Raw genomic sequence first — 9,572 nt, 5'->3', positions numbered from 1 at the left:
TGGAGGGGGTAACATGGGGCCACTTGTGGGGTCTCTGCTGTTCTGGTGTCAGAGCTCTTCACAGGTCACACGGCGTCCGCCGTCTATCCCCCCACAATGGCGCCCCTTCCCTCCCGAGCCTGTGGGGTACCGGCCCTCAGGAGACACGGCGCACTGTGCGGCCTCAGCGCTCCTGTCACCTGTAGGACAATGATACATTGGGGGGAAGTCACATTTCTGTGAGGGAAACAGTAAAATTGTCATTTCTTCCTTCCACATTGCTGAAATTCCTGTCACACTGTCCGAATTCAGAGATTGTCCTGTCAGAAAGGAGAAGACAGGGAGCGAAAGGGTTAATAGGACTCACAGGAGGAACCGGCCCAGAAAGCAGAAGATCCAGGAGTGTCTGCCACATATATGACTGCTCTGTGCACAGGACCTGTGATGAGGTCACAGGAGGGGAGGAGTCAGGGGTCACATGATCAGGGGCCTCAGAGTCTGCCACATATATGACTGCTCTGTGTGCACAGGACCTGTGATGAGGTCACAGGAGGGGAGGAGTCAGGGGTCACATGATCTGGGGCCACCGATGCATGGTACAGGACCTGCGATGAGGTAACGATCATGTCATTTAAGGGGGAGGAGCCAGAGAGCTTGCAGGCTGGAAGCTGAGAAGATGGGAAACTTGTGAGAGGTAATGGCGGGAACAGGGAACATGGGGAGGACAGGGGGTGTGTGATAGAGGGGAGCAAGAGGGGGCAGGGGGTGTGATAGAGGGGAGCAAGAGGGGGCAGGGGGTGTGTGATAGAGGGGAGCGGGAGGGGGCAGGGGGTGTGTGATAGAGGGGAGCCAGAGGGTGCAGGGGGTGTGTGATAGAGGGGAGCGAGAGGGCGCAGGGGGTGTGTGATAGAGGGGAGCGAGAGGGGGCAGGGGCTGTGTGATAGAGGGGAGCGAGAGGGGGCAGGGGGTGTGTGATAGAGGGGAGCGAGAGGGGGCAGGGGGTGTGTGATAGAGGGGAGCGGGAGGGGGCAGGGGGTGTGTGATAGAGGGGAGCGAGAGGGGGCAGGGGGTGTGTGATAGAGGGGAGCGGGAGGGGGCAGGGGGTGTGTGATAGAGGGGAGCGGGAGGGGGCAGGGGGTGTGTGATAGAGGGGAGCGAGAGGGTGCAGGGGGTGTGTGATAGAGGGGAGCGGGAGGGGGCAGGGGGTGTGTGATAGAGGGGAGCGGGAGGGGGCAGGGGGTGTGTGATAGAGGGGAGCGGGAGGGGGCAGGGGGTGTGTGATAGAGGGGAGCGAGAGGGCGCAGGGGGTGTGTGATAGAGGGGAGCGAGAGGGCGCAGGGGGTGTGTGATAGAGGGGAGCGAGAGGGCGCAGGGGGTGTGTGATAGAGGGGAGCGAGAGGGGGCAGGGGCTGTGTGATAGAGGGGAGCGAGAGGGGGCAGGGGCTGTGTGATAGAGGGGAGCGGGAGGGGGCAGGGGGTGTGTGATAGAGGGGAGCGGGAGGGGGCAGGGGGTGTGTGATAGAGGGGAGCGGGAGGGGGCAGGGGGTGTGTGATAGAGGGGAGCGGGAGGGGGCAGGGGGTGTGTGATAGAGGGGAGCGGGAGGGGGCAGGGGGTGTGTGATAGAGGGGAGCGAGAGGGCGCAGGGGGTGTGTGATAGAGGGGAGCGAGAGGGGGCAGGGGGTGTGTGATAGAGGGGAGCGGGAGGGCGCTGGGGCTGTGTGATAGAGGGGAGCGAGAGGGGGCAGGGGGTGTGTGATAGAGGGGGCAGGGGGTGTGTGATAGAGGGGAGCGGGAGGGGGCAGGGGGTGTGTGATAGAGGGGAGCGGGAGGGGGCAGGGGGTGTGTGATAGAGGGGAGCGAGAGGGGGCAGGGGGTGTGTGATAGAGGGGAGCGAGTGGGTGCAGGGGGTGTGTGATAGAGGGGGCAGGGGGTGTGTGATAGAGGGGAGCGAGTGGGTGCAGGGGGTGTGTGATAGAGGGGGCAGGGGGTGTGTGATAGAGGGGAGCGAGAGGGGGCAGGGGGTGTGTGATAGAGGGGAGCGAGAGGGCGCAGGGGGTGTGTGATAGAGGGGAGCGAGAGGGCGCAGGGGGTGTGTGATAGAGGGGAGCGAGAGGGCGCAGGGGGTGTGTGATAGAGGGGAGCGGGAGGGGGCAGGGGGTGTGTGATAGAGGGGAGCGGGAGGGGGCAGGGGGTGTGTGATAGAGGGGAGCGGGAGGGGGCAGGGGGTGTGTGATAGAGGGGAGCGGGAGGGGGCAGGGGGTGTGTGATAGAGGGGAGCGGGAGGGGGCAGGGGGTGTGTGATAGAGGGGAGCGGGAGGGGGCAGGGGGTGTGTGATAGAGGGGAGCGGGAGGGGGCAGGGGGTGTGTGATAGAGGGGAGCGGGAGGGGGCAGGGGGTGTGTGATAGAGGGGAGCGGGAGGGGGCAGGGGGTGTGTGATAGAGGGGAGCGGGTGGGTGCAGGGGGTGTGTGATAGAGGGGAGCGGGTGGGTGCAGGGGGTGTGTGATAGAGGGGAGCGGGTGGGTGCAGGGGGTGTGTGATAGAGGGGAGCGAGAGGGGGCAGGGGGTGTGTGATAGAGGGGAGCGAGAGGGGGCAGGGGGTGTGTGATAGAGGGGAGCGAGAGGGGGCAGGGGGTGTGTGATAGAGGGGAGCGAGAGGGGGCAGGGGGTGTGTGATAGAGGGGAGCGAGAGGGCGCAGGGGGTGTGTGATAGAGGGGAGCGAGAGGGCGCAGGGGGTGTGTGATAGAGGGGAGCGAGAGGGGGCAGGGGGTGTGTGATAGAGGGGAGCGAGAGGGGGCAGGGGGTGTGTGATAGAGGGGAGCGAGAGGGGGCAGGGGGTGTGTGATAGAGGGGAGCGAGAGGGGGCAGGGGGTGTGTGATAGAGGGGAGCGAGAGGGGGCAGGGGGTGTGTGATAGAGGGGAGCGAGAGGGGGCAGGGGGTGTGTGATAGAGGGGAGCGAGAGGGGGCAGGGGGTGTGTGATAGAGGGGAGCGAGAGGGGGCAGGGGGTGTGTGATAGAGGGGAGCGAGAGGGGGCAGGGGGTGTGTGATAGAGGGGAGCGGGAGGGGGCAGGGGGTGTGTGATAGAGGGGAGCGGGAGGGGGCAGGGGGTGTGTGATAGAGGGGAGCGGGAGGGGGCAGGGGGTGTGTGATAGAGGGGAGCGGGAGGGGGCAGGGGGTGTGTGATAGAGGGGAGCGGGAGGGGGCAGGGGGTGTGTGATAGAGGGGAGCGGGAGGGGGCAGGGGGTGTGTGATAGAGGGGAGCGGGAGGGGGCAGGGGGTGTGTGATAGAGGGGAGCGAGAGGCTGCAGGGGGTGTGTGATAGAGGGGAGCGAGAGGCTGCAGGGGGTGTGTGATAGAGGGGAGCGAGAGGCTGCAGGGGGTGTGTGATAGAGGGGAGCGAGAGGCTGCAGGGGGTGTGTGATAGAGGGGAGCGAGAGGGGGCAGGGGGTGTGTGATAGAGGGGAGCGAGAGGGGGCAGGGGGTGTGTGATAGAGGGGAGCGAGAGGGGGCAGGGGGTGTGGGAGATGGAGGGGTGTGAGAGGCTGCAGGGTGAGTGAGACGGAGGGGTGCAGGGTATGTGCAGTTCCAGCTTCCAGTGACAGGTGAGTGATGGGAGTGGCGGTGTTGCACCCACCGATCAGACATTGATCACCCATCCTAAGGATACGGATTGGTCATCAGTGGTAAAGTCGTGGCCTCTGTACACAATCTAAGGCTAGTTTCACACTAGCGTTTTTGAGCGCAGCGACGGCCTGCGCACGGCCGTCGCTAAGCCCCGCCCCTGCCGCGCCTCCGCCGGTAGCTCCGCCTACCGGCGCATGACGCTGCATGCGCCCTGCGTCCCCTATCTTTATCTCCCGCTCCCCTTTATCACTGGGGGCACAGGCCATGCGCATTATGCGTTTGGCGGCGCATGCGCCTTTTTGACGGTGCGTCGGCGCAACCAAACTGCAGCAGGTTGCGTTTGGCGCAGGTCGGCGCACTGTCAAAAAGGCTCATACTGCGCACGGAGTGTTCCCATAGTACAGGGCCCCTTTCTTGGCCCCACACAGTGTAATGCCCCCATTATGCCCCTGTAAGCAGGGTTCTGCCCCACAACCAGCTGCCTCGGGCACTTTACCATGGCCGGTACCTCAGATTCCTCCCCGCACCCCTTTCCTTTGGGGCTGTGGCCTTTATAATATCAGGAAACTGTGTCCTCAAGGTCACCTGACCTGGTGCACTATCTAGACTCTTCCTCCCTGAAACTCTCCCTTTCCCCATTGATTCCACATAGACTGCCATCTGTATGGCAGATGGCAGTCTATGTACAAATGCCGCACAGCCCTGAGGATTTGTTCTTATGACTCTCCTTCTAACACCCCTTAGGCTACTTTCACACTTTTTGCAAACGCACATAAAAATGCATCATGCGTTTGTGTGCATTTTTTGCGGGTTTAGGCGCGTTTTTTAAAAAAAATACACATGCTTTTTTTGCGCTGATGTGCGCATTACCATGCGCACGTCAGCACACCCGTAGACTATAATGAGTGGGTGAAAATAAACGCATTGCGTGCACATGAGTTTTTTTGGGACAGGTTGGACGCACAAAAAATGCAACAAGATGCATTTTGTGCGCGCGAGCGCACACTACAAAAAAACGCATGTGTATGCGCACCCATGTAAAACGCAAAAAAGCGCAAGTGTGAAACCAGCCTTATGCAGTATATATGATGCCCCTCACACAGTATAGTGTGTCCACAGTACTGGCATCTCTCACACAAAAGATATTTCCACAGTATCGCCATCCCACCACACACAGTATAATCTTCTCACAGTATCACCATCCCACCACACACAGCATAATCTCACAGTATCACCATCCCACCACACACAGTATAATCTTCTCACAGTATCACCATCCCACCACACACAGTATAATCTTCTCACAGTATCACCATCCCACCACACACAGTATAATCTCACAGTATCACCATCCCACCACACTCAGTATAATCTTCTCACAGTATCACCATCCCACCACACACAGCATAATCTCACAGTATCACCATCCCACCACACACAGTATAATCTTCTCACAGTATCACCATCCCACCACACACAGTATAATCTTCTCACAGTATCACCATCCCACCACACACAGTATAATCTCACAGTATCACCATCCCACCACACTCAGTATAATCTTCTCACAGTATCATTATCCCCCACACACAGTATAATCTTCTCACAGTATCACCATCCCCCCACACACAGTATAATCTTCTCACAGTATCACCATCCCACCACACACAGTATAATCTTCTCACAGTATCACCATCCCACCACACACAGTATAATCTTCTCACAGTATCACCATCCCACCACACACAGTATATTCTTCTCACAGTATCACCATCCCACCACACACAGTATATTCTTCTCACAGTATCACCATCCCACCACACACAGTATAATCTTCTCACAGTATTACCATCCCACCACACACAGTATAATCTTCTCACAGTATCACCATCCCACCACACACAGTATAATCTTCTCACACTATCACCATCCCACCACACACAGTATAATCTTCTCACAGTATCACCATCCCATCACACACAGTATAATCTCACAGTATCACCATCCCACCACACACAGTATAATCTTCTCACAGTATCACCATCCCACCATACACAGTATAATCTTCTCACAGTATCACTATCCCCCACACACAGTATAATCTTCTCACAGTATCACCATCCCACCACACACAGTATAATCTTCTCACAGTATCACCATCCCCCCACCCACAGTATAATCTTCTCACAGTATCACCATCCCACCATACACAGTATAATCTTCTCACAGTATCACTATCCCCCACACACAGTATAATCTTCTCACAGTATCACCATCCCACCACACACAGTATAATCTTCTCACAGTATTACCATCCCACCACACACAGTATAATCTTCTCACAGTATCACCATCCCACCACACACAGTATAATCTTCTCACAATATCACCATCCCACCACACACAGTATAATCTCACAGTATCATCATCCCACCACACACAGTATAATCTTCTCACAGTACCACCATCCCACCATACACAGTATAATCTTCTCACAGTACCACCATCCCACCATACACAGTATAATCTTCTCACAGTATCACCATCCCACCATACACAGTATAATCTTCTCACAATATCACCATCCCACCACACACAGTATAATCTTCTCACAGTATCATCATCCCACCACACACAGTATAATCTTCTCACAGTACCACCATCCCACCACACACAGTATAATCTTCTCACAGTATCACCATCCCACCATACACAGTATAATCTTCTCACAGTATCACTATCCCCCACACACAGTATAATCTTCTCACAGTATCACCATCCCACCACACACAGTATAATCTTCTCACAGTATCATTATCCCCCACACACAGTATAATCTTCTCACAGTATCACCATCCCACCACACACAGTATAATCTTCTCACAGTATTACCATCCCACCACACACAGTATAATCTCACAGTATCACCATCCCACCACACACAGTATAATCTTCTCACAATATCACCATCCCACCACACACAGTATAATCTTCTCACAGTATCACCATCCCACCACACACAGTATAATCTTCTCACAGTACCACCATCCCCCCACACAGTATAATCTTCTCACAGTACCACCATCCCCCCACACAGTATAATCTTCTCACAGTATCACCATCCCACCACACACAGTATAATCTTCTCACAGTATCACCATCCCACCACACACAGTATAATCTTCTCACACTATCACCATCCCACCACACACAGTATAATCTTCTCACAGTATCACCATCCCACCACACACAGTATAATCTTCTCACAGTATCACCATCCCATCACACACAGTATAATCTCACAGTATCACCATCCCACCACACACAGTATAATCTTCTCACAGTATCACCATCCCACCATACACAGTATAATCTTCTCACAGTATCACCATCCCACCACACACAGTATAATCTTCTCACAGTATCACCATCCCACCACACACAGTATAATCTTCTCACAGTATCACCATCCCATCACACACAGTATAATCTCACAGTATCACCATCCCACCACACACAGTATAATCTTCTCACAGTATCACCATCCCACCATACACAGTATAATCTTCTCACAGTATCACCATCCCACCACACACAGTATAATCTTCTCACACTATCACCATCCCACCACACACAGTATAATCTTCTCACACTATCACCATCCCACCACACACAGTATAATCTTCTCACAGTATCACCATCCCATCACACACAGTATAATCTCACAGTATCACCATCCCCCCACACACAGTATAATCTTCTCACAGTATCACCATCCCACCATACACAGTATAATCTCACAGTATCACTATCCCCCACACACAGTATAATCTTCTCACAGTATCACCATCCCACCACACACAGTATAATCTTCTCACAGTATCACCATCCCACCACACACAGTATAATCTTCTCACAGTATCACCATCCCACCACACACAGTATAATCTTCTCACAGTATCACCATCCCACCACACATAGTATAATCTTCTCACAGTATCACCATCCCACCACACACAGTATAATCTTCTCACAGTATCACCATCCCACCACACACAGTATCACCATCGCACCACACACAGTATAATCTTCTCACAGTATCACCATCCCACCACACACAGTATAATCTTCTCACAGTATCACCATCCCCCCACACACAGTATAATCTTCTCACAGTATCACCATTCCCCCCACACACAGTATAATCTTCTCACAGTATCACCATCCCCCCCACACACAGTATAATCTTCTCACAGTACCACCATCCCACCACACACAGTATAATCTCACAGTATCGCCATCCCACCACACACAGTATAATCTTCTTACAGTATCACCATCCCCCCACACACAGTATAATCTTCTCACAGTACCACCATCCCACCATACACAGTATAATCTTCTCACAGTATCACCATCCCCCCACACACAGTATAATCTTCTCACAGTATCACCATCCCCCACACACAGTATAATCTTCTCACAGTATCACCATCCCACCACACACAGTATAATCTTCTCACAGTATCACCATACCCCCACACTCAGCATAATCTTCTCACAGTATCACCATCCCACCACACATAGTATAATCTTCTCACAGTATCACCATCCCCCCACACAGTATAATGTTCTCATAGTACCGCCATACCCCCACACAGTATAATGTTCTCATAGTACCGCCATACCCCCACACACAGTATAATGTTCTCATAGTACCGCCATACCCCCCACACAGTATAATGTTCCTACAGTACCGCCATACCCCCACACACAGTATAATGTTCCTACAGTACCGCCATACCCCTCCACACAGTATAATGTTCCTACAGTACCGCCATACCCCCACACACAGTATAATGTTCCTACAGTACCGCCATACCCCCACACACAGTATAATGTTCCTACAGTACCGCCATACCCCCACACACAGTATAATGTTCCTACAGTACCGCCATACCCCCACACACAGTATAATGTTCCTACAGTACCGCCATACCCCCACACACAGTATAATGTTCCTACAGTTTCGCCATACCCCCACACACAGTATAATGTTCCTACAGTACCGCCATACCCCCACACACAGTATATTGTTCCTACAGTACCGCCATACCCCCACACAGACAGTATAATGTTCTCATAGTACCACCATACCCCCACACTGTACAATCTTCCCATAGTACCGCCATACCCCCACACAGTATAATGTTCTCATAGTACCGCCATACCCCCACACACAGTATAATGTTCTCCTAGTACCGCCATACCCCCACACAGTATAATGTTCTCACAGTACCGCCATATCTCCACACACAGTATAATGTTCTCATAGTACCGCCATACCCCCACACAGTATAATCTTTTCATAGTACCGCCATACCCCCACACACAGTATAATGTTCCTACAGTACCTCCAAAAATAAAATTAGAGATGAGCAAATATGTTAGGAAAACGATCACCAAACATAAATTCAGCGCTAATATGGTACATTCTGATTCATGATTGGTAAAATGAAAATTTTTCTTATGATCGGAAAAAGTCCGTAACATAAAAGTCGGTAACATTCGGTAAAAGATATAATAGAAGCCAGCAATACACGTGCCACGTTTAGTAAAGTCACAGCCACCAATGTGGGAAACTGGGTTCAAATCCTAGCTCTGCCCTGTTGGACGTAATATACCAGAAGTGGTCCATAACACTATGGTGCCTACCTCAATAAACATGAGAGTGTCTCTTGAACAAAGAGTCTTTCCAGCTGGGACATTGCCCAGATTAACAAGGTCCGCGTCAGATGTCGAGGAACCAAGACAATCTGATGATAAATGGGCTACGGGACCAAACCAACTCAAATGACCACACGGAGATGGGGGTCTCTGTACAGGAGCATTTACTTTATTTTATTCACTTTTATAATCTTTTGCTTAATTATGCAAGGTTCTCAAGTACCAATAGCATCATTTCA

The 9,572-nt window shown here is 52.9% G+C and overlaps 1 protein-coding gene across 1 annotated transcript in view; it reads left to right on the top strand.

Annotated features, from left to right (window-relative positions):
• Window positions 1-539: 539 nt before the first annotated feature.
• The window catches only part of LOC141100544 (uncharacterized), a 30,188-nt gene continuing 21,155 nt past the window's right edge, over window positions 540-9,572 (top strand). Inside the window, exon 1 of the mRNA XM_073589104.1 lies at window positions 540-673. The gene's annotated coding sequence lies outside the window, so the exon portion shown is untranslated. The remainder of the gene's footprint in view (window positions 674-9,572) is intronic.

Source organism: Dendrobates tinctorius, unplaced genomic scaffold (assembly GCF_039654945.1).
Source record: "Dendrobates tinctorius isolate UK_male_01 unplaced genomic scaffold, ASM3965494v1 ptg000106l, whole genome shotgun sequence".
NCBI classification, from domain to species: Eukaryota; Metazoa; Chordata; class Amphibia; order Anura; family Dendrobatidae; genus Dendrobates; species Dendrobates tinctorius.
Note: the sequence above shows the minus strand (reverse complement) of the source record. Positions and strands in the feature narration are given on the sequence as shown.